The following is a 27055-nucleotide window of genomic DNA, read 5'->3' on the forward strand; positions in this document are numbered from 1 at the left end:
GCCAAAGCCTCACCGCCTGACCTACGGCAGAGTCCATATATACATACAATGGCAACCATTCATCTGAAGATGGAAGTAGAGGCAATTCCCGAAACATTGTGTAGTATGGTAAATATAACCGGCAGCAGGGTCCGTGCCAAGCGTAGCCTATAGCAATTACAGTCCAATGCATCAATCATCGTCACGAAATTTCAGGGGAATCTTTCCGTAACCTTGCAACTCAATAAATCAATAATAGTAAGAGTTATGTGGCATTTATGTACGTACATGGACACAACAAGCGATTCAATGGATCGACTGTTACTTTGTAGCTCATGCAATAATGCCCTTAAGAAAGCTTGAGATTTTTAAAATACAGTTTAAGGTACGGATATTAACGACCTGGCAATGATTGTTTCTAAGTTAAGTGTTCTTTCTGCCTCGATGGTTCCCACTGCCGTCACGCAACAATTTAACACGGGGGTTTCTGACTCCTTCGAGGTTACATTCGATTGCTTGATATCCTCACTAAAGAGTTTCAAGATCTTCGAGGAGATACATAAATACGAGGATAAGTCAATAAGTAAGTTACAAATGGATATAGAACTTAAACAAATAAGAGTACTGATTTGAAAAATACCTTTATTTCTCAACATAATCTCCCTGTACATTGAGGCACTTGTCCCATCGCTTCATAAGCCCCTGAAAACCAGCAGCATAAAATTCTTTGGGCTTCTGTCAGAACCAGGCGTGTTCACACGGCATGACCTACCTCATAATGCATGACAGGTTAGGTTTTCACAAAGTCTGTGCACGATGGGTACCGCGCATGCTGACCCCACAACACAAAATGCAAAGAATGGGTGTGGCATTACAGCATCTCAATCGCTACCACGATGAAGGACATGATATGCCAGCCCGAAGTGTCACAAGTGATTAGTCTTAGGTTCACCATTACCAGCCCGAGACAAAGCGTGCGTGAATGCAGTGGAAACATCCTGCGTCGCCTGCCAAAAGAAAGTTTAAGGTGACACCATCCTCCAGGAAAGTGATGCTGTAGAAAGGGAAAGTCACCGCCTGGTTCTGAGAGCAGCCCAAAGAATTTTATGCTGCTGGTTTTCAGAAGCTTGTGAATCGATGGGACAAGTGCCTCAATGTACAGGGAGATTACGTTGAGAAATAAAAGCATTTTTCAAATCAGTACTCTTGTTTGTTTAAGTTCTATATCCATTTGTAACTTACTTATCGACTTACCTACGTGTATCGTCACCACTGAGAAAGAGCGCTTTTTGAGCCATGGCCTACATCTGAATAGTCTCAGGTTTTCACTTCTTTGGATTTCTTTCACAGAGCCAACGTGAAGGACCGGGTCCCTGTATTTATGTCCCCAAGTAACTGGGTGGCTGAGTTATAATCCCCAGGCACAGGACTCCCGTTCCTTCGCCTGCTACGAATCACAAGGCTACGGTGGAAGTATTCTAAACGCCTCCACACGAGAAAGACAAATATGCAGAGTGTCACAGGAGGAAAGGTCAATATTCTGGGAGGTCACAGTATCGATCATTCTAAACAAATTGTAAATGTACTTGTGTCCTATTCCGAACGGTTTCTGAGATAGAGCTATTTCACTGTACAGTTCCAAAATTGTTGATAGGAGAGAGAGATTACGTACTGTGTCTAATAACAGTATTTATTGTTCGAGTAAAAAAAAAGTTTGGTACGATTTACCCCGCATAATAAAAAGGCAAAATCCATGTGCTTAACTAATTAAGCGCTACGCCATTAAGGCGTAGGCGGGAGTGGATATATAGCTCCATATTTTATCTCGACACTAATTGGAGGTGATCAGCTTCACTCTTCGGCCGCTTTACTCCCGAAGAAAGAACCGCGGTCTCCATTCAATAGGAAACAGGGTGGACCCCAGAACCGGTCTTACGACGTGGAAAAGAAAAAATTCTTGAAAATACCCGGATTTGAACTCCGACCTTTCGATCGTCCAGCACGTAGAGTCTCTATACCGATTACGCTACCTCGGCTCCTACCTAGCATAATACATTTTCGAAAAGTCAACCGTCACTTTGTCATTCGTATGGAGACATGGCGTGTTCTTCGCCTGTCTAGTGAAATAGCTCTATCTAGGAAACCATTCGGAAAGGAGCACGTGTACATATAAAATTTTTTGCTTAGAATGCCCAATACTATGACCTCCCAGGATATTGACTTTTCCTCCTCAGAGATCCTGTATAAAATAATATGAACTGATATAAGCTTACATGAAGTTCTTTCTTTTTGGAAATGATTTCGAAACATTAACACAAAAAACGGAGGTAACCCCGTATCCACATTTTGTCTAATGTTGATTATGGATATTTTCCTCTGATCTGCCTAATCGAACAAGACAAAAGTAAAACCACATCGGCAAAAAAATGTTCTCATCATTCATCTGTGTCTTGTATGCGTTAATGTACATCGTGGCATGAATCGTCACGATACGTCGAAATGCCGCCTTCGTCGAAGCTAAATGCAGGTCTGATAGGTGGCAGCATCAATCATTCCAATAATCTTCACCATCTAATGGCTCACTAATGTACCAAAATCACAACATATATTGAAGCTTGATTAACCGTCCTTTATGACGGTGTTATTAGAATTGATTAATTTTGTTTTACAAGACAAAACAAATATTAAACAGAAAATGGTTCCATAAGATATACAGAGTGTCCCAAGAGGAATGGTCAATATTCTGTCCCAGAATTCCTTAATATTAGTGCATATTTTTCACTTCAGGCAAGGGACCAGATTCTGTGCCCATGCAGACCAGAAGAGAAAATATACTTCTGCATATGGTCATTTATATTAATTACCATAGGGGGGGGGGGTTGGATTAATAATTGGATTTACTGAACACATACAGATCGTAACTACAAGTAACTATAGTGCTATTGCTACAGCAAACAATGCAGTTCACTACAGTATATACTACATTCCTCAGTTTGTTTTCACTAGCCGTTTCCTGGTAACGGATCCTAATAATGTCTTCTGTTTATGCTCTTACTGGCTGACGAATGTCTCACAACAGACTAAAATGTAGACTTGCCTCGCTTATATCCCATCGACACGGACCGCATAGACAACACCGTTCCTCTGCTTCTGTTAGATTGTTGCTTATTACGAATCTGTTGCCTAGAACCGGGAGTTCTTTATACTCATTACTTAGCAACAGTTCCACATGTCACAATATTAATCTCTGGAATTAAGATGAGAAAGTGAAAGATGGAAGGTTCTGAGCTGCATAGTACGTAGCAACGTTCGCGGAATTCCTCATACTCCTACTTTCTTAATTAATCTAATTTTGATTTATTGTTGTCGTTTTAAAGTATCAAAGCTTCACATTTTCAAATGATTTATTAATTACTTTTTTATTATGAGCTTTTACTGCATTCTATTGGCGAGATATGTCCATGTGGTAAAATTAAATATGTCTTAGCGAAAAACGTCATGAAAAAGGCGCACAAGAAGGTTGTACGGCCTAATTTTATGAAATTGATTGAATTAAAAGTTGCATAAAATGGATTTTTCAACAACAGAAACCAATAAATATCAAGCAGATTCTTCAATGAAGACTCCAACCCAGGATTTGGCTTACAATGACAAGATTTGAATAAAGGACGCAAAAAGTTTAAAATTAATTGTTTGAAACGCAAAGAACTCCATCCGAGCTCTGAAAACAAATTTGGAAATTAGTAATCCGTACCGGACTACAGAGTTTCCGAATTTGTGCCTTGCATCTCGTTAGAAGACAAGTATGTAAATTACAAAATATATATAAAAAAATGTATAATATATTTATACATATAACATACTCGTGGAGGGAAGTTGTGACTATATTGAATAAGCAGTCACGGACAGCCGATAATGGGTGGTCCTCCAGGGGGCGGGGGGCTAACAACTCCTCACCATAAAAAATAAGCTCCTTACGAAAATGTTCAAAATGCCTCGGAAACTGTATAATGAGGAGCTTGATAATTTGTACCCTTCTGCAAGTATAATTAGAATGTTGACGTCAATTAGGATGAGGTCGGTAGGGCAGGGAAGGAGACTGCATATAGAATATTGGTGGGAAAGCTAGGAGGAAAAGAGACCACTGGGAAGACCAAGAAGTAGGTGGCAGGACAATAGTAAAATGGATCTTAGAGAGATAGGATGGGATGGCATGGATTGGATTGATCTGGCTCAGGGTAGGCACCAGTGGAGGGCTGTTTGAACACGATAATGAACCTTCGGGTTCCATAAAATGCTCGGAAAATCTTGAATAGCTGCAGAATTGGCGGGCTCTCAAGAAGGGCTCAGCTCCATGAGTGAGTCATGACATACTCATATATTATAAGTAACTAACTTCACGGAGCTGAGCCCTTCTTGAGAAGCCGCCTGTTGTAGAGCTACTAAAGAACTTCCTAGCAAATTTATGGAACCCGAAGTTTCATTATCGTGTTCACAAGAGCCCTCCACAGGTTCCTGTCCCGAGCCAGATTGATCCAGTCCATACTATCTCAAACTATATCTCTATAATCCATTTTAATATTGTACACCCACCTACATCTTGGTATTCCCAGTGCTGTCTTTCCTTCTGGCTTTCCCACCAATATCCTATATGCATTCATCTTCTCCCCCATTCTTCCTACATGCCCTGCCCATCTCATCCTCCTTGACTTGATCATTCTAATTATATTTGTTGAAGAGTAGAAGTTATGAAACTCCTCATTATCATATATAAAAATACATAAAATAAATATATATTAATTATCAGCATATATTTCAAAGTCGTATTTTAAGGGACCACTACACAAAAATAAGGAAATAATCTGATTTTAATGAAGTCTTGTGTCAGTAAAGACCTTATTTTCTATCTGCTTAACCGCAGTTGCATTGTGGTCGCCATGGCTGATTTATTTCTATATGAAAGTTAGCAAACATGAGTATACTCACAAAATCTCTTTCGTGTAATGATGTTGAAGTCTTACGCCGCTCTTCTACTGACATAGCCGATCGCATGAGACGTAGCACGCAGCCAGGCGTCTGAACAGTCGCACTTGGAGTTCACACGCTGAAGCAACTCGTGAGTAATTCGTGTGACGACAGCAGTGTTCTAAAAAGTAACAGGACAGTTGCAACGAAATAAAAAAATCGCGCGTCATATATGACAATTTCCACGTAATCGTCTGAGCCAGTAGGAGTCCAGTTAGTAAGCAGAAAGTAAAGGTATCACTATAACAGGCCGTGGAGGCCCATAGGGCTGTGAGATGTTGAGGTTCTCATATTTTCTATACAATCGGCTCATATATGGCGGTAAGGTTGTCAGCCTTACGCACCTGCCGCCCTTTACCCTTTCTTTATTACTAGTGGGGTGTGACTAAGTCCCTTGTACTGTGGCCACTTCTGGCCTATTGTACCAGCACCAGATGATAGGTAAGGGTGATTGTGGAGCAATTGGTGGAATGAAGATTGGCAGGGGAAACCGAAGTTCTCGGAGAAAACCCGCCCCAGCGCCACTTGGTCCACCACAAATCCCAGTTGACCAGACCCCGGGATCGAACCCGGGCCGCCGCGGTGGGAAGCCAGCGTCTAACCGCTTGAGCTATGGCACGGCCGGCAATGAACTTATAAGAAACCAGATGGTGACCCAGCAGGTTTCGTGGATCTCAGCAAACCCCAGTCAGCAAAGGTATCCCCCCCCCACTCTTCACCCATCGGTTTTTCCTCTATTGGTTTCCATCCGTCTAACCGGGCAATTACAGTTCGTAATTAGCTTAATGGCTTGTTCACTTATAATTAAAATTTTGTATGGCTAGGGCGAAAGTTCGATGAAGCTACTGCGCCGTCAGCCCTCTGTTGGCATCAACTACAACCATAATAAGTAACTACGTCACATTTGGGAACTTTATTGTGAAGTTTGTGCGTATACTCCATTCGAAATTACTATGGACAACTTGTTAACAAGGAATGTGTGCCAATTGAAGGCGTAGTACACAGTCATCTGAGTTCCATGATGACCGATTACAGTGGCCGCGCGGTCTAAGGCATGAATCGTTTTCGCCCGCTTGAAAGCTGGGGTCGTGGGTTCGAAACCCACTCGAGGCATGGATGTTTGTTTGTGCGTTAAATCTGTATTTACGTTGTTCTGTGTGTAGGCAGCGACCTATCGATGGGATGGTCCTCAGTCCAAGGAGTCCTATCAACTGTGTATTGGATTAAGAAACAGAAAAGTGGCCAAGGCACAGCAAACGGCTGTAGAGGCACAGAGATAACCAACAGACAACAGATGACTATTGGAATCTTTGTCAGCTCTTATTGATTCTGCCTTTTGGAATAATCCGTTTCAGTAATAGTTCAGGAAACATAATCTTTTCGACTTTAGTGATAGTTCTCGTACGGCTATCGGCCTATAGCAAATATTCAGGACAAACAAAAGAACAAATGAAACGCATGTCCGGATTGAAATTTGGTTATGTACTTGAGAGTCTAAGCATCTAAGATAGCAGTGTCTCAAACCGTGAGACCAATGTTGTTGCTTCATTCTAGTATTGTTAATCGCAAAGTATGAAACTGTCTGATTTCATGTTTAGATATTTTGCAGATTAACTGAAAATGGAGCACCTGGGATGAACTATACATCTTTCTCCTAAAGGCACTGAACATTACCGCCGATTTGTTGGTATTAATGCTTCGTGTTCGGGGGATTCCGGGTTCAATTCTCGGCCCAGAGATCAGGTATACTGACCGAAGATTTTCGTGGCCCTCTCAGCGGAAACACGGCTCAAAATGTTTCCATCACACCTAATTTCCGGGCCCTTTGCAGTTTAGTATTCACGGATCATCCTTTCATATACTATATAATTATATACTGTGTGCTACATAATTTGAACTGCTGAACGCATAATTAAACAGAACGTTCTGAGCAGAACCAATCTCCTGCTTTCCTTGAAACGACACGGGTCTCCAAGAAAACGACGCATTCAAATATTATTCCATTTTTGTGCATGTATTTGTTGCCCCCCTGAAGTTTTTATCGATCCGTTACAAAGCAACGATAGGGGAACACACGGATATACACACAGACTGATGGGAGGGATTTATGAAGTACGTCGATGAGATGGGCTCAGGCGCCATGATATTCTGATGCATTGTTATGCAACGGCCGGTAAACACTTTCCCCCATTATTGCATGACAACAATAAGGAGTCCACTGCTATAGAAATACACGTCGAGATTGGTTCCTAGGCAAACGCGTAATATATGCCTCTCTATAATAAAGGAAGATGGTTTCTATGTGGTCCGTGCCGCGGCTATATAACGAGGTTCTGTTATGGCTAGTTTGGATGCCCCCGTGTGGGCGAGGAGTCGAGTACTTCCACTGTGACACTGCGAGTCGTAGGAGGCGACGAAAAGGAACCCAGTGCCTTGGGGTCACCCTATTACTGGGGGATATAAATAAGGGAACCTGGCCCTCCAGTTTGGGAGAGTCTATAATGTGAGACAGTAAAATGTGGTCATGAGTCCCGCGGTACTCGGACCTGAGAATGACTGCGCTGGCGAGGACCAGCAGAAATAGTAAACAACAGACCCGTCCTCTCATCAGACAGGTTGTTACATACGGACTATAATCGCAAGTGTTCACCTAGAAAATAAAAATTCTGGACATGGGTCTCAAGAGGCTTATCGCCAAGACGAGCCGTTTGACGGTAAACTGCCAGTTGCAAGGTAACTTTGTCTCTGACTAGGCTGTAGTGGAGAATTGAGTCGAGTTCTGGAGGGCCGGCTTTCCAAGGTGATTATCAGAAAAATGGCAAGAAGACTTCCTAGCGATTCGAATTGATAGCTCGTGTCTTAAAATCCGTTGCCGGTAAACGGATAGTGAAAACAATGTAAAGGCCTAGCCATTGTTGATACCTGTTACCTAGCAACGACTAGTATATGCAAACTTGGAAGGCTTTATTTATATGTTTTTTTTCCTTGGTACTACAGCCCCAGTGGGCCTAGGCCTACCTCCATGAACTCTGTTGACTTCGGTTTTTCTAGATCTTACACATACGGTAGGACTCCTTGGGCGAGTGATCAGCTCGTCGCAAGGCCTCTAACTGTAGACAAACACAGAAAAAAGCACACAAACATCCATGCCCTGAGTGGGATTCGAACCTCGGCTTCCGAGCGAGCGAAGACAGTGCACACCTTAGACCGCTCGGCTTTATTTATATGTTACGGTTACAGTAATCTTCAGAGTGTTATAATTGTACTTACGTCTTGTGAGTATCCAGTAAATCGAGTCATCGATCCAAACCCCGTCTAAAATAAGTCAATATTACACGTGACAATATACATACCAAGGTTCTGCCATTCGAAAGTTGACTGGAGGGATACACAAACACATAGACAGCATGGAGGTAGCATAAGCCTTTTTTAAATTCTTTTATGAATAAGGAAAGTAGGCTAATAAATCAGAATAACTGCTACAGTGGCATTTCCAAACAATTCGCAAGCATTATTTAAGAGGAAAATTAACTCCAGGGGGCAAAGTTCTTAAGAAACGACACTCCCTGATCAAGAATTTTCTCGTATTTTATGGAATTCAAAAGTTTGTTGCCGTGTTCACAGAAATCAACTACTGGAACTATTCCGAGCTAGATAAATGCAGTCCACATTCCTATATCCAACTGGCTGGACTCAATAATTCACAAACACAGGGCCCTTATAAAACGCCGCATCATGAAAAGCGCCTAATTTGACAGTGGGATTTGATGTCCAAAATCACAAAAATTGTATGAAAATACGATAAGTGAAACGACAAGAGCTATACACACTCCTGTTCAGTTCGTTACCCGGTTTGAGCCTTTGACTAGGCTTATCCCAAATTTCTTGAACCTTTCTAGAGCAAGAAAACCATGAACGCCTCAATCAAAATCTATATCTGTTCACAATTCATAATAACTCTCCATTCTCATTTGATATTATATAACCTGTATATATTAAATATAATATTATAACCTGTGCAGTTAAAACAATCTGATTAACTAACACAAGAATCAATAATGAATTCGGAAATTAAATTTGTACATGTTAAAATGAGTCCCATTCAACGCTACCTGCACATTAGTATGCTCCGTCGTGGAGCTGGCGGAGTTGAAACTGACACTGTAGGTATTCACTTCCAAGTCACGTTTGCGTTCCCATGGCTACCTCCTTCACAACTCTTGTTAATTACACAAACATTACGTGTTACAAACCTCTTAATTTATTTATAATTACTCAACTGTAAACATACACGTGCTCTCACTGTGGATCAGCACGACTGAGGCGACTGAGGCTCTGGTTACAAGATTTGCCGAGTGATGGAGCTAGTTTGTATGACGCAACTAGCAACTTTTTGCATGCCGGGAAGAAAAGACATGTGCGGGAAGCTGTAAATTTAATTAATTTATCGAAGTTTGCTGACACTTCTTTTAGAATTAGCCTTCGCTCCTTTATGGAAAACAAAGGTTCGGACATCTAACTGGCGTAAAATTAGTTCTTTTTCACTAGAAAGATAAGGGTGTTTGGATAGAGACTAAATTAACTGAACCTACGAAACGCAGACTGAGGAAAGGAGAAAACTGGATACCATACCTGCTAATGTGTTGGCCGGTTACTAATCTACCAGTAATTGCATAAAAATAAATGAAACTGATATGACACATAGCATACACGGATGAGGCACGCAAATAGCACGTTTATGTATGGTAAACTTCAAGCATTTGTGAGAAGATATCGCAACTACATCATTAAATTGTGTAAGAGGAATAGTCTGTAAGGATGTAACCGGAATGAAATAGTATGCGAAAGAATGCAACAACTAGATTCTGTCTTGATGAATATTCGGGTTCCAATGCTGCCATAAAACTCATGTATAAATATGTTTTCAAATAGGAATAGACAGACTTTATTTGCAATGCCATCATTTTCCTGCCAAATCTAATTCTAATCGCCAAAATGGATTTAAAATTACCAGACACATACACCTCCAATCTGCAGATATAATTCCGTGATACATTTTTGGTCGTCATTTTTCGAAATATTCTTTTACAAGTGCCAAAATTAATAATATATTTACGGAGATGTCCGTACAGAAGATGGTTGTGGCGAGATCAGTATCTGCAAAGAATTCGTCCAGCCTGTTCAAGCAGCATACTCGTATAACTTCAGAAGACCCTCGCCGACAGCGAGAATTACCGTATTTACGCATGTATAGGCGGCCCATTTTTTGCCAAAAATTCAAGAGGAAACCTGGGGTGCGGCTTATATTCGAAATATTCGAAATCACACTTCCTTTAAAAAAATTATATTCATAATTAGTAATACAGGGTGTAATACTCCCGAAATAATATTCCAAGAAAATTATTTTTTCTATAATTTCTGTCTGAAAATTGTGCTGCGGCCTATACACGCGTAAATACGGTACTTTCCCAAAGGGTACATCGCTTGGCGAGAAGAGGACACAATGGGAAATTAAAAGTCAGATGAACAGGGGCTACATTCATCGAAGCGCATGTTTTCTGGTCCTTCTGTAAACTCAAATATTTTGTGGCGTATTTTATCAAAGCAAGAAACTAGGAGCCAGAGAAACAGCCGTTGCTGCGTAATGTCCGCACGCAACAATAGATGACGTGTCACGATATGTGACGCATACAGCCGTTGCTATGGAGTGAATGGGTAAGCATGTGAGCAGTGACGTCACGCAACAATAGAAGAAGTGTTGCAAACGGGGTTCCATGTGGGTCCGCTTCGATGTTATATGACTCGACAGACCGAATTCAGTTCAGCGAGTTAGCGCAGTGCAGTGCAGTTGTGGAGTACTAACCAGCGGACAACGGAAGCTGACGATTTGTTACCAGGAAACGTCTAGTGAAAACATTGCAGAGGAATAACCACTGTGGAGAGCTGTTACCAAGTAAAGACTATTGGAAATAGACCGAGAAAACTCAGTATGGAAATCAGCAGCACTGTTATGGTTATTTGTTGTTACGATCTATAAATGATCAGTAAATCTATTTACCAATCCAAACCCCGTCTATGGTCACTAATACACGTGAAAATATATATTGACGCATTTAAATATACATTCCATATAAACATAAATATTATGTTTTTTGGACGTCATCCATCGTCCTATCTTTATCTAAAAGTACCATTCTTTTTATTTTTCAAAACACAAATTTTCGGAGATAAGGACTGGCTCCATCCATTGGCCTTAACTGATCAGGTTTTTAGTTCAAGACAGAGATAGAATCCAGCTTCCGAAACGTTGTGTTTTGAAAAATAAAGAGGACGGTACTTTTAGATCAAGATAGGAAGATGAATAACGTCCAGAAACATAATAATCGTAGAAATATACCATCGCCACAAACTTTTAGATCTTAATAATACATAAAGTAGAGAAATGTCACAGAGCAGGTATCTGGTCACAGAAAATCTGTATAAAAGTGCTACAACCTCTCCCCTAACAAATACAGTTCTCTTAGTGTTGACCCCGCCTATAAGTTTCCGCCTGTAGACAGATTTAAAACCGATTATACATAAAACCATTGCCACGATTAATAAAACTCGATAAAAAATAAATCCCACAATACACAAAACTGTAACTGTAACTGTCTGAAATGTTTTGTAGCATCATCACTCCAGCGTTACGCCACAGATGCGCGAATATTAAGTTCCGCGCTACGTATCCCTTAAAATTTGATGGATGTGAATGTTAAGCTCACATTCCGACCTTAATTACACGCTCAGAGACCGACTTGCCCTCTCACCAGTACCAGAGCTTGGGGTGTACCCGACAGACATTCTGAAAACAGGCATGAAGGCATAAATACCAACAACCCTCTCGACAGTCCAGCAAATTCACACAGCTATCGAATACATGTACGTGTAAATGCATTCCAGCTATTTGGCGATAAAATTCCGCCCCACACTGAATGCTATGGCGAAATGTTTCAGGCGGATCGGGTCACGATGGCTTATTCGGCAGAGAAGTAAGCATTCAGGATACAAGTAGAGCAGCAGGGTTTGTACGCACACTGTAATCGAACTGTCATCAGTTTTACATATTCAAAACTTTCCGGACACCTTTATTAAGAAAGAGTCCCCAGTACTCATTGGAAAGGAGGCTCAGTGGATCCCAGAGCTGGTCTGGACGACGTAGAGAAAGGAAAATTCTTGATCCTACCGGGACCCGAACGCCAGTCCGTAGCCAGTCGCTATATTGACTACGCTATCCCGGATCCCTCAAGTGGTTTAGAAAGTAGTGTGACATGTTGCGCAACGAAGGACCCCTACCTCCCCAGAAGTACGTGGCGGCATCGTAGCGCTGTCGCTACTCCCCGTGGTGACGTAACACGCAACGCAGCTGTGACACGGGTAACAGGCAACAGCGGCACCCACCGCGCAGCAGGCAGGCACCGCGACTATATAAGAGAGCTACACAGCCTACGAAGGCAGTTGAGTTGAAATGTAGCCGTCGCCGAGTACAGTTCCGAGTTGTAACGTGGCCATCGCCGAAGACAGTAGGTAGGGGTCCTTCGTTGCGCAACATGTCACACTATGAAACTATCTCAAAATAAACAAATCGACAATAATGCGGAATTCATTCGAGGCATTATCATTATTCTTCCTATACGAAATTTTCCCTACAACAAGCTGAAGTGTGTTACTAGCCCTCAAAATTTTGTCCCATACACATCCTCTACCCAATAAGCTTTTGTGGACGTGAGTTGAATCGCTCTGTAGACCACAGATGATGCCAGAAGTATTCCGAGAGAATATTGACATCGTTGCTGGCAATACTCGATACAGTGCAGGACATTTCAGTTAGGATTCGGGTTTTATTGGACTTCGTCCGTCGTCCGGTATTATAAAAACTAAGAGAACATAACGTTTCGGAAACTGGTTCTGTTTCCGCCCTCAGGTGAGTGGATAGACTCCTATGATGGTTCCCTTGGAAAGAGCTCGCCTCAGTCTCCTTAGAATCTAATTTTTTCACTTATGGTATTGTAGATTACCAGCGAGTACAGCGTGGCCTGCAAGTATTGTGCATTCCCTTCTGATGAAAGCTCTGACACAGAATGGAAAAATTAATCATTTCTTGCTGAGATTTCATCCATCCTTCACATCTGGGCCCTGGAATATCTGCTTTACATCGTTCCAGTTAATGAAGCCCTGACATCCATCGTCCTGAGGGTATCTCGGTATCATACACGCATTTCTGAAATTTTGTGCTCACAGGAATATCGACCCTATCAATGTCGAACTCATTTTCCTCTAGGTAACTGTAAATCATGATCTTGGTGCTATGTACTCTTCTTCGGGTTACATTGCTTAACTTTTCTGGTTTGTTCCTACGCAAAAGTAATTACGAATATTATGAATCCTGGGAGATGGAACAATCGCAAGTTCGCCATCATATCCACGCCGTCTCATTGGGCCCACCCAGGCTCTGTACAAAAGGAACCGTGTGGTCTCTACCGAGAATAAATCGACCGGAAGTTACTAATCACCTCCAAGCAGTTCCGATGTCAAGAATGGGTGGATCTATATCTCGGTTTCATGTTGTGCTGCGTAATTATGCACAGGAACAACTGTATATGTATCTCGGGAAATCTTTCAAGGGGTTATTGGTATTTTCATTTTCCTTTGATCCTCCGAGGGTAATAAAATGATTGAAGGTAATCCCAAATTGGGCCGGTCACGGTAGCTGAGCGGTCTAAGGCATGTACTGTCTTCGCTCGCTTGGAAACTGGGATCGTGGGTTCGAATCCCACTCAGGGCATGGATGTTTAGTTTATGTGTGTGCGATTTTCTGTGTTTGTGTACAGGTAGAGGCCTTGCGACGAGCTGATCACCCGCCCAAGGAGTCCTACCGATCTAGAAAAACCGAAGTGAACGGAGAAGTTTATGGAGGTAGGCCTAGGCCCACTGGGGCTGTAGTGCCAAGGGAAAAAAAAATCCCAAATTGACTGTACCCATAATGTGTGCTTACTAGCCACATGTCTTCACGTCACTCCTCCCCAGCCGCCATGTCGCTTCCAGTAGCGAATCACGTAGTGGTTATATCAGCACTTGTTCCCATTGGAGCGCAGGGAGACATGACGTTTGTGGAACGATCGGCAGCTGGCTCGTCGTGTTTGAATATTCGCTAATTAAATTGTTCTCCTTTATTTCTATTGGAAGAGTATTTTAACATCGCTTATTTGAAGAATCGTCTTGCAGTGACTGTACCGTTCCATTGCTTAATTAAATACTTACAAAGCACGAAATTTCTGAATAGAATTCATTCATCTTGTATTGGAATCGACCCTTGCAGAACCACCGGATACGTGTGGTTTTGTTAATTACCGGTCATTTAACGGCCTCCTATCCAGTGGGAATTGGGGGCTGTTTCCCGAGGGGTAAAGCTGACCTCTAACTTTCGTCTAGTGTCAAGGTTAAGGATGCGTGTAGCTGTATCTCCACTTCTCCATACTTCTTGGCATGATACTTAAGTAAGCACAGGAAGATCTTTACCTGTTTACGAGATATTTAAATGTTATTGTTGGCCAATCTTACTCTCTCAGTAAAGGCTGGGTGTGGTTTCATCATGTATGTGTGCGTGTGCGTATGCACGTATGTGTGGTATGCAAGTATTTTCTCTGTAGTTATTTTAAGCAAGTGGGTGGTTTTCATGAAAATTACTATAAATATTAGTTATGGGATACATACACTTCACTCCATTAACTTACCTACTGAGAGGGAGAGTCAGTTAATAAGTAATAAATGGAAATAAAAGAGCTGTAGTGGACGCAATATGTTTTCCATGTGTATCACTAGGTAGCAGCACTGTCCAGGTCAAGACAGTCTAGGTAGCAGACGCTCATGCGCATGTTCAGAAGCTGGTTTCAGTAGTTAAAATGGTGACCGTGCATGAGGGGTGTACTACTGAAGAACATAATGTTTTTATGCAGTCTTTGTGGGTAAAAGGACTCAACGCAAAGATATTCATGAAGAAATGTTTTTTTTTTACGATGAGAAGTTTTGTCGCATAAAGTGGTTCACAACTCTGTCGATGAATTCTCCCAAGGACGTTCGAATGTCGCAGATGATGCCCGACCAGGTGGCCCTATTGAGATTGCGACAGAAACAGTTGTGCTGCAGCGGGTGTAAGAGGTGAAACTGACAGAAGGATAACAATAGGCAGTGTAATAACTGCACTAGGGTGTTTCCATGATTTACCATATAGCAAAATGCATGACTGTTTGATGTTTCAGAAAGTATGCCCAAGATTGTTGCCCATAGAACTGAAAGGCCGATAAAATATGAACCGAATGGGTCTGTCCTCGCAACCTCTCTTACGTTATATAGATGAAGAATATATGGTTAACATGATTGTTACCGGGGAAGAATCATAGGTGCGTCACTAACCAACCCAAATAGAAGTATACTTCAGTGCAATGGAAACATCCCAGTTCACTTTCAACCAAAAAAGTTCGTCACGCCATCAGCTGGGAAGATACTTACCGTATTTTGGGATTCTCAGGGAGTACTGTTGGCCCATTTTCAGAAGCATTGTGAAAATGTGAATTCTGCATCGTGCTGCGAAGTTCTGTTGGAGCTTCGGGATGCAAGTAGCAGAAAACGTCCAGGGAAACTGGAAAGAGGGGTACTGCTTCATCATGACAACCCCAGACCCCATACGGCCTGAGCAACCCAGGAGAGAATTCAGGAACTACAGTGGGAACTTCTTGAAGACCCACTTTACAGCCAGGACTTGGGCCCTACTGACTTCCACCTGATTGGTCCGCTATAAAGCCAACTTGGTGCCAAACATTTCACTGCTGATGAAGAGGCCAGGAGGTGCGGAAGTGACTAAGACAACAGGCAAAAGACTTTTATGCTGAGGGTTTCGACGCACTGGTAAAGCGATGGGACCAGTTTATCAATGTTGGTGGAGGATATGTCGAGAAATGAACGTTAATCCAGGTTCGAATATCATGTTTTACGTTTTTATATCCATTTGTGACTTTTACTGACCTTCCCTCGTATCAGTAATACGGACAAGGGCATCTCGCGAGTGATTGTAGTTCAATAACAAAGTGCAATATATGTCATTGCCAATCCAGGAATTTGTTCCTATGCTTGATTAAGTACGGCACGATGAAGTCTTGCTGAAGATTCACTTTCCAACACAGGGGAGAGAGCTGCATGGTCACGAAAGCCAATGTGGAATTGGCGGAGAAGATAGAAATCCCTGACCCAGACAGAAATTGAATTCCGTTTGTCAAGCCCATAGCTTAGTATCTACACTGACTGGGATTAAAAAGCAATATCTCTACCGTGCGAAATCAGCGTAGATATCTGTGTGTCATGGCATCCACTATTAAAACACTGGTGATGTGAATGTGAGGTTATGTATGGCGGTGGCCCATAAACGCATCTTCATTGAAGCTTTCTCAAGAAGTTAACCGCATTGATATGAAATTGAATCAACTTATCACGTTTCGTAATCGTTGCTTATTAGCGCGGTGTAGGTTGGTTCGAGCGGCAACGATTTTTACTTACATTCTGGAGGTTTCCTGTTCGAATCTCGTCTGAGACATCGAATATTCTGACTGAGGTATTCGTGGATTTTCGGTTCTTTCAGAGAATTTCGGGGATCGTACCTTAAATTAAGCCATGATGGATTCTTCCATATTTCCTCCAATTCCTTATCCACTCTTATCAGGACATGCGAGCTTGTCGTCTGAGTTAGTGACAAAGTAATTAAATAAAGCACGAATAAACAGTTAATTAGCTAAGTCTTTCCGTGGAGGACGGCTCTTCTTCAGAATCATTTATGGGACGCAATGGCTGATTACTGTGTTCATAACAGTACGTTCATGCTGCGGCACCGTAACTTCTTTATTACTTCAGGGTCTTCGACTAGAGTTTTTATGGGGTTTTTCATCTCGAAAATTCATGCTGTATGTTCCACCTCTAATTCATTCCTTGACTTGTGCATCTTAATTTTTTTTTCCTTGGCACTACAGCCCCAGTCGGCCTAGGCCTACCTCCATGAACTTCTCCGTTCATTTCTGTTTTTCTACATCTTACACATTCGGTAGGACTCCTTGGGCGTCACCTTAATAATATTTGGTGAATATTACATAATATGACGCTCTTTATTATGCAATTTTCTCGCGGGTTCCTCCCTCTGAGCGCGGAGTTTTCTTCCCCACAGTCTCTTCTCAAGCATGCTCATTCTATTTTCGTAATCCCCCCTACCTCGGTCTTTAGAATGCCTTCTTACTTTATCTTGTTGTAAGCCAGACACATATTTTCTTCTTTTTCTTCCGTCTTAACTAATTACTGGTGGTTGTTCTATTATAGAAGCAAAACTCATTCTCTCATCACATATCGTATATTAGAGTTGATCAAAAACAGCCCTGTCACGCTAAATTACTAACCACAAGATATTTCCCCACCATTGTTATAGCAGAGACTGCACGTGGGAAATGTGAAAGAAGATCCTAATGGAATATATTACATGAAGGAGAACTAGAGGACTTAGAAATTTGTTGTTCGGGTTAAGATGGGCTTAACAATTATCTCAGTAGGGAGAAGCATAATACACGTACAGACCTAGAGTAAAGAAATACCTTAGAAAGTGAAAAAGCCAAAATTAATTTTATAATGGTTTTAAGGGCAAGTCTTGTTACTCATTGTCACAAAGGGCCTCGAACCTGGACTGATTCTTTGGAGAAACGAATGAACTGAATCTTAGAGAGATAGGATGGGATGGTAAGGACTGGATTGATCTGGTTCAGGATAGGGACCGCTGGAGGGCTCTTGTGAACACGGTGATGAACCTTCGGGTTCTTTAAAATGCTGGGAAGTTTGTGAATAGCTGCGGAACTGGCAGATTCTAAAAAAGGGCTCAGCGTCATAAAGTTAGATTTAAGGGAAAGTCAAGACAAGTATCAAGACATGAGGCAAAAGACGCAGTCTTGCTTCGTTCGTTATTCGTCAGCATGAAGCTGACGTCAGCATCATCACTCAGACCGATGTGCGGCAGTTTTCATAATCTCGTTCGTTTCGTTTCGTCGCAGACATGTGTCTTGACTGTTACATGTCTTGACGCATGCCGGTGTGCGGTCTACCATAGCGGTAAGAGGAATGCATATAGGATATTGATGGGAAAACCAGATGGAAAGAGACCATTGGGAAGACAAAGATGTAGGTGGGTTGACAATATTAGAATAGATCTTAGAGAGAAAGGATGGGATGGATTAGATTGATCTGGCTCAGGATAGGGACCAGTGGATGGATCTTGTGAACACGGTAATGAACCTGCGGGTTGGGAAGTTCTTGAGTAGCTGCACAAGTGGCAGCTTCTCAAGAAGGGCTCAGCTCCTTGAATGAGTGAGTGAATGAATGCTTTTAGCGGTACTGAGCCGTAAGATCTGTATTTCAGATACTGATTTGTTTGGTTGATGACTTATTGAAATGGTTAACTGGACTGCTCACTCGTTATTCGGCTTGTTTGTTTGTTAAATATTTGGCTCGGTAACGAAGCCCCAGTCGTGTCCTACAGTTCTCCTCCGAGACATACAGGTGCGCCTGCTGACAGCTCGATACTAGGGGACTGATTAATTCTGGATCTGGCGATGCGGTCTCCACAGTTGATTGGTATGGACAAGGTGAACCACTCCTGCCGGAAGGCGGACGCGGACCTCCCCGTGCCGGAAGCTCGGGATTAGGGGGTGTCCCACAAGCTTGATGAAGCTGCCGGATAATCGATATCATTCTTTCGACTATCAATACACTTCGCAGACATTAAGAGGTGGTATTCGAGACATCTTCAGACCTGACCAATCATTTATGCAGTAATTGCCGATACTATATCAGTCGGTAAAATCTGAAATGAATTTGGAAGTGAAAATATACACATAAATTTATGTCTAAGTGAATATGCTATTATAAATTCTAATCGAACTATGCGAATTGGGAAGCAACGTCTTACATTGGGGCGTAATAACAGAATTTATTTTGTGATGAAAAATTGTGACCATGTGAAAGTAATTAACTCATAAAAATAATGTATTTTTCGGATTTTATGGTGAATGTGATGGATCTTGTTTAATAACAAAATGAAGTTCCTTTATTAGAAAAATTGCGGCCAACTGAAGACAGAAATCTATGTGCCATTTTCTCCTTTTTTTTAACTTTATAACCTTCTCCAACATTCTGTTAGATTTAATTGTTTAATTCCAAATGTTTCCTGTAAGGCGAGAAACAAAGTCTCACATCAGGTAATATGACAGGGTAAAATTCTAGTGATAAGTATTTTAATCGTTATACAAATTTAATCTGCTCTAATTTATTTGTGAATATGGTTCTGACCTTTTACATCGTTATGAAACGTCGTTATCCAATACATACTCTCGGGGGCACGCGGTAGCATAGTTGGTTGAGGCACTATGCTACAAGCCGAAAGGTTCCGGATTCGATTCCCGATGAGGTCATTGAACTACGTAACTGACCTAATCATTCCAGCCGCACTATGGTCCTGGGGTCGACTCAACCTCTAACAGAAATGAGTACTAGGAATCTTCCTGGGGGGGGGGGCGGAGGCTAAGGCTGACAAACTCACCGCCATCTGTGAACCTACTCTCTAGAAAATGTGGGAACCTCGGCGTCTTACAACCGTATGGTGCTCCACGGCCTGTTACAGGGATAACTTTATACATTTCTTTATTCGAATCCGTCACAACGTAACAATAAAACAATTGATGTTAAACATTATTTTGCTACATATTTCGGTTTTTTAGAAAGCCGTCATCAGCAAATATAGAATTAACGTGTTCCTAAGCTATTGAATTGCATACCATATATATATTATTGCTAGTGGGGTGGGACTAAGTCTCTTGTACTGGGGCCACTTCTGACCTATTGTACCAGCCCTAGATGATAGGTGAGAGTGATTGTAGAGCAATTGGTAGAATGAAGATTAGCAGGGGAAACCGAAGTACTCGGAGAAAACCTTCCCCAGCGCCACTTTGTCCACTACAAATCCCACTTGTCCATACCCGGGATGGAACCCGGGCCGCTGCTGTCGGAAGCCAGCGACTAAACGCTTGAGCTATGGCGCGGCCCGCATACCATATAATTGAGTACAGTGTTGAACTTTCGACAACATACCATAATATAATAATATAAAACATAAAATACAATAAAAATAAATATTTTGAACGAGATGAATTACATAATTAAAATATAATTAAGAACTATACATATAATATGTCCTGTTAAGTTATGTTGTTTGAATCGTAATGCCATATTATAGTGTTTTTGCGGACATATGGCGACATTTTTCTTGCTTGTATACATGTATGAAGTGGTTCAATGCTTGGAGGCCCGTTGGTATGCTCGCAGTTTTACGTACTTTTGATATTATTTGACGGGTTCCTATATTTACTCGTACTTGTATTATGTCCGGTCTGGTAGGAAGGCGGACTGCGGCTTAACATTTCTTTACATATTCTCGTACTTAATTAATACAAATATTTACTTATCTCTTATAAGAATCATTCTTAAATAAAGAAGATAATGACTGGCATATATTTGTTTCCTGCCTACGGATGGTATGCACGAAGTGGCAGTCACCACTTAGCGGTTCCGCTTTGTAGCTACAGCCCAGGCTGCCACCTAAAGCAGTCTGACTGTGTAGAAGTAACAGCAAGGGAAAACAGACGCTGCATTATCGACGGAAGAGCCGACTTGACCTAGATTCTCTGAGATAAAGACGATAAGCAGCTTGCGAACTGCGTTATAAAAGCTTAATCATGCAAAGACTTGTTCAGATCATCGAGAATTTCAAATTACAAGGTGTTTAGCAAGAAAGGTAACGTACGACCCAAAGCATGAACGAAAATTCTTTGAACTATGTAGGATCTGAGGTTCTCACAGCGCTGGTTATGAAGAGTTCTGTCTTTGTCCCTTGCTTCTAACATCTCGACACGGATCACGCAGAAACACTGCCTTTCCACTGTTGTAGTTCAAATGTTTTGTTATTAAGAATCTGCTGCCTAGCAACGGGAATGTGTTTATCGAGCCGTTACCTAGAGACGGTCGCTGTTTACAGAGTCCCCGCTTAGCAGCGGGTCTATACGCCACAATATAATACACATTTCCTTGGAACAGTGAGCTCTATGCAAATATTGTATATACGAGTGTATGTGTAGCCTAGTTTGATGATCCGTACAAGTTTGTACCTGGCTGTTACGTATTGCGGACGTTCAAGAAGATGAAAATGAACAGAATTAACAAAGAGCATTGCTTCTATCATAAGAGCCTAATAACTAAATTCATGGACCTGAATCATTATGGAGAAGCCGCCAGTTGTCCAGTTACTCAAAAATTTCGCAACATTTTATTCAACCCAAAGATTCATTCCACTCTTCACAAGAGCCCTGTACTAGTCCCTAACCAGAGTAACATGAATCTGCTCCATACCCTCTCATCCTATAGTGCACAGTTTAATTAAAATCTGGCTAATACATATACAAATTAACTTAGGACCTTAAGTAATGCGGCCCTTAAAATGAACCACACTAAAAGGCAAAAAAAGTTAAAGTTGTCCCTGTGCTTGTCTAAGTAAGCACTACGCCGTGAAGGTGTAGCTGGAGTTGAGTGGTCAGCTTCACGCTTCGGCCGCCTTATTCCCGGAGTAAGAGCGCCCTGTACCCATTGGTTACGAGGCTGAGTAGGCCTCAGAGCCGGTCTGGACGACGTGGGGAAGAGAAAATCCTTGACCCTACCGGGACTCGAACTCCGACCCCTCAGTAGTCCAACCCGTAGCCAGTCGCTATGCAGACTACGCTATCCCGGCTCCAAACTAAATGAAAATCAAAATGGCTTGGATCAAAATTACAAATGTTACTGGAACAAACAAAACACTGTATTTAACAAAAAAAAATCCAATTCGCGATGGAAACAGGAAGTTGTTGAAAGAAGGAAATTCGTACTTTTGCAACAATGGGTTTCGTGGTAATGGGTTCCCTGCGGCGGGCTTAGTTTCAAAAGACGTTATTTCATGCTGGGTATTAACGTAACGCCCTGTCTCGAGCGCCATGAAGAGCCACATTGTCCGTCACGAAGTGAAAATGGGTTCTTTAAACTCCCCTGGGGGCGAAACGAGATGTAGTACTGAATGTGGGGATGAAGTCCCATTTCCCCGAGAGATATGTTCCCCTGTTGCTGACGAAACCTGACACCAGCCTTGTCCAATTCCCCACCGGACCCGACCTGATGTTATTAAAAGAAACCCCTGGTTCACAATGTAAGTTCTGAGAGAATGAAGCAGTTTTACACAGAACATTACTGGCTAAACTGAAATCCAGCTTTCCTTAAACGGGACATAATGACCTGTGGACTGGCGAGGAAACACAGGCTCCTGAAACTTCTGCTTCAAGTTTTAGAACGGTTTTGATAAAACTTTGGAAAATAAAACGGAAGAATGTATAACAAATTAAATAATTTACAGACAAATTTGTGTCATGATGTTTTCCGATTTATACAAAATATTTGTTAATTGAATCGTAAAATACTGTGACGCATATGACCATTGTTATACAACGGCTCGGTAAACCCATTTCCGAAATTATGCTCTCAACAATAGGACATCCGTTGCCGGGTAACACGTCGCTAAGCACGTTTCTGCAACAACGAATAAGCACACGATAACAGAGGAACTGTTGGACTTGGTGATCTCTGTTCGGTCCTTGCCGAAGTTATGAAGGAAGTGAGAACGCTTAGGGAGTTCAGAAGCTGTAAGAGAACTGAGACAGGAGGACGAGAATGGAGCGAGTCCTCGACAGTAGATTGATTGTGAGCTGTTGTGATTGATTAGGCGTCAATAATTCCAATAATCCAATTCATAACCCATTATTATTCGTCAAGGATCCCCGGACACGTGACAATACGTTAGTGGATCGTTGATATGTAATGACAAGATAACCTGAAGACTTCTAACTGCTTATACTCCTACATGGGTATGCAAGAAAAGAATGAGATGTAGGAAAATGAGATGGGCATGACGTGAAGTACGCATGGAGATGTTGAGAAATTTGTATAATATTTGGAAATTCTGAAAGAAAGAGACAACTTGTAATTGAGAAATTAATATTAAGATTTATCTTAATGGTTAAAGTGGGGCTGGACTAAACTGGATCAGTGTTACATGCCTGCAAACCTTCTCGATTCTGTGTCTGCATGGGTAAATGTATCTTTGGCCTGGTGTTCTTATCCGCCTGTTACTCCCAGTGTTGCAAATATCACTTTTCAGGTAAACTGAAATCATCTTTACTCTCTCTCTTTTTCACATGACTGCGGTAGCGTAGTTGGTTGAGGCATTATGCTACAAGCCGGAAGGTCGCGGGTTCCATTCCCGATGTCATTAGATTTTGAATTGACCTTATCCTCCCAGCCGCATTAGGGCATTGGGGACGATTCAGCCTATGACAGGAATGAGTACCACGAATCTTCCTGGGGCTAAAGGGCGGCCTGCGCCTAAGGCTGCAAACTTACCGCCATCTGTGAGCCGATTGTGTAGAGAAAATTTGAGAGCCTCAACGTCTGACAACCCTATGGGCCTTCACGGCCTGTTACAGGAATAGCTTTACCAGTTTTACTTCTCTTTTACCCGAATATGATTTTTTAGAAGCACGTAGCTTTATTTCCTTTGAGTCTGGAGTGGTACAGAAAGGATACTATTTCAGAAGCAGACTTCATAGTCATGCCTGCATATAAATATCTTAAGACGCTTTTGAGGCTAAGCTAGCGGAATGTGTTTTAATATTGTAAATGTCTGAATATGGATTGATCTTTGTCATGGAGCAAGAAGTTTTCCGTGTATTATTTTGTGTTCTGGTGTCTTCTGACGGAAACAAGAAAGGATACCTTCAAATTTGTACTCAAATTCGGAACATTTCCCTGATAAAATCCTCGCAGCTCTGATGTCATGATGTTCATTCATCTCAGATGTACATATAATGAACGATTTTATTTTTTTCCTTGTAATCCGTTACATGACGTCTTAATACAATATGGAAATATACTTTATATTATATTTGTGGATACTTGTGCGAGGTAAATTTTATATTTTTCTCAGTATCTTGCAAACCATCGTTTCACTTATGAAAACAATAATCTTAGACGTGAACTGTATATAAAGTATGAGCTGTACTGGAACAGAACGGACGTTTAAATCTGTTCGACGTCTTTTAGTGTGAACTCCAACTAACTAAATTAATAGAGACCCTTTGAACAACTTCAGACGTAGTATATTCGTAAGACAAAGGGAGAAAGAGAGAGAGAGATCATTTTGAGTACTTCGCTTTGTATACTTAGGAGAAAACTGCATAATGAGGAGCTACATAAATTATAGTTTCGCCAAGTATAATTAGAATGATCAAGCCAAGGAGGATGAGGTGCGCAGGGCATGGAGCACGAATGGAGAGGAAGAGGAATGTATGTAGGATATTGGTGGGAAAGCCAGAGGAAATAGACAACTAGGAAGCCCAAGACGTAGGTGGGTGCATAATATTAAAATGGATCTTAGAGAGATAGGATAAGTTGGTATGGACTGGATTGATCTGGCTTAGGGTAGGGACTATTTGAGGAATTTTGTGAACACAGTAATGAACCTTCGGGTTTCATAAAATTTTGGTAATTTCAGTAGCTGTACTAATATAACTGGAGATTTCTGAAGAAGGACTCAGATGATATAAGTTAAATTACTTTGTGTGCACAAGGAGAGAATTCTTAAATTGATTAAATGTGCAGTGTACTTTCTCTCTCTCTGTCAGTATGTCTTTACGGCTAGCTTTTCATTGAATTAATTTATGAAACCTGAATGTCGATGTGGAAGTAACGGTTCGATGCCGTCCAGTCTTGTTTCATTAAATTTCCCGTATTCTGGAAATGCAAGTGAAATAAAAATAAAAATATCTGTGAGGGTGTGAGTTTTCACTACAAAAGGAACCAAAAGTTCCCACTAGAGTGGTTCGCTTTATCTCTCAAATTGTCACATTAAAGAAAAATGAAAAGTCTATTTTACTTCTTGTCTGGCGGGGTCTTTCCTTCTCTCGGTTCTAGTAATGCTATGGCCCATTCTCCTACTCCTAGAGAAATAACTTTTAAAAATATCCTCAGTTACTCGTATTCGCGCCCACACTCTTCCAGATGTGAGAAGAATGTGGGGCTACAACTCTTCATTCTCGGTCTGATAACCTGAATAACGTACGGTATATAAACTATGCGGCAGGCAATGCCACGTTAAGATACAGGATCTAGCCCTTGTGGAGGGGGGATCGAATACCTCCACCATAGCCCTGCGACTCGTAGGAGGCGACGAAACGGGAACCCAGTGCCTGGGTCTATAACTGGGCCGGGAACCTAGCCCTACACGTTGAGGAGTCGAAAATCTGAGATAATAAACTCTGTTCATGAGTCCCCTGAGACTCAGACATGAGAATGACTGCGCTGGCGAGGATCAGCAACAACTGTAAACAATAGACCTATCCTCTCACCAGAAGGGATGTTACATGAGGACTATAACCTCAAGTGTTCTGTTTGAAGATAAAATTATTGGTCGTGATCTTCAAGGGGCTTGTCGCCAAGACTGGTTGACTGTAAACAGCCAGTTGTAAAGTAACTCTGACTCTGTCACAGTAAGTAGACCGAGAATCAAGCAATCTAATATCAAATGTCAAAATCTATGTATTCAGAGCCGAGTTTTTATATTATCAGAAAAATACTGTCCTGCGAGTGTTACCGCCTTTTCAATTCGCGCCTATGACACGGTGAGGATTGGGTTGATAGCCTTGCGTTGTGCCGGCGGGGATTGAAGTGGTACTGTTAATAACCAACCCGATCGCTCGATGAAATCCGCCGTGAGGCTTGCATCTCACCCACTCCCTGTTCCCCACATCAGAGCTCTGCTCTACGGTACCAGATTCAAACAGCGGCTGAGGTACCGGATAGGCCTATATGACTTTGGTTTCTCCGTGGTTTTAGTTAGCCTTTCCAAAGTCAGTTTCTTGGGATAAGGTATGACAGTTTATTTCTTAAACTTTTTCAATTTCACGGCGTTCTGCTTACAGAGTCATTTTCTTACTGCTGCACTCTCTTTTGGACCAAACTGTTCTCTTCAGCTCCCTGTCTTCATGCATTCTTAGTCTATGTAATTCCTTTATAGCGAGTTTTATGTCCATATTAGACGGCAGAGGAAACTGTGCTTCGGTATGTTTTAATCAAATGTTTTGATGTCGGAGACGCGGGAAGAGGAATTAATCTGAAGTGAACTGTGACGAGCATTGCCCCGAATTTAATATATTCTTAATTTCGTCGTGATTATAATTTTGTTCCATTATTTTATTTCCAGGAAGTCTGCACTTTGTGATATTTCTAAAGGATTATTATAATCTTGGAGTGGTGTATTACGCTTCTTCATTCGATCCCTACATCCGTCTTAAAATATTAACTTAGAAACAGTACCTAACTAAGTCACCACAATATATTTCGACCTATTTTTATCATCATTTGTATATGTTTACTATCTCAGACTTCACTGTAATCTTTTGTGTAATCCTTAATTTACAATTTAATGTTTTATATCTTCTAAAGTGATCCTTACACACCTTATCAAGTGCAATACTTGCATACATATAGCTCTAAAGCAGAAGATAATAATTTTTTTTTTTTGGAATTTTTATAAAAATGGAGTCTTAAGCTTATCATCAAGAGTCTATGAAGAAAATCACGTTTTTCACTTTCCATGCTTTTCTTGTCAGATTGTGTTCGCGTCTACAGACGAGTAGTTTATATTCAGATTAATCTGAGAAACCCCGGGATCTATTCTCAGCTGGATCCTGGTTGTATTTATATTTCTCATCGTTTCACTTAGTCTCTTCAGCAAGATTCTGAAAATATACTTTAAATAGACCGTGGTCACATGCTTGCACCTCCCATCCAATTCCTTGTA

At 41.5% G+C, this 27055-nt stretch overlaps 1 protein-coding gene and 1 long non-coding RNA gene across 3 annotated transcripts in view; one reads left to right on the plus strand and one right to left on the minus strand.

Annotated features, from left to right (window-relative positions):
- LOC111864275 overlaps positions 1 to 9306 on the minus strand; it is a 66460-nt gene extending 57154 nt beyond the window's left edge. For both annotated transcript variants that reach the window (XR_004513008.1, XR_002842766.2), the window contains exons 1-2: positions 9117 to 9306; positions 4966 to 5125 (exon numbers count right to left, since the gene is read on the minus strand). This is a non-coding gene — a long non-coding RNA (uncharacterized LOC111864275). The remainder of the gene's footprint in view (positions 1 to 4965; positions 5126 to 9116) is intronic.
- LOC111864273 (probable muscarinic acetylcholine receptor gar-1) overlaps positions 1 to 27055 on the plus strand; it is a 221882-nt gene that overhangs the window by 173142 nt on the left and 21685 nt on the right. The gene's annotated exons all lie outside the window — the stretch shown is intronic.

This window comes from Cryptotermes secundus, unplaced genomic scaffold (assembly GCF_002891405.2).
Source record: "Cryptotermes secundus unplaced genomic scaffold, Csec_1.0 scaffold33, whole genome shotgun sequence".
In the NCBI taxonomy this organism is placed as follows: Eukaryota; Metazoa; Arthropoda; class Insecta; order Blattodea; family Kalotermitidae; genus Cryptotermes; species Cryptotermes secundus.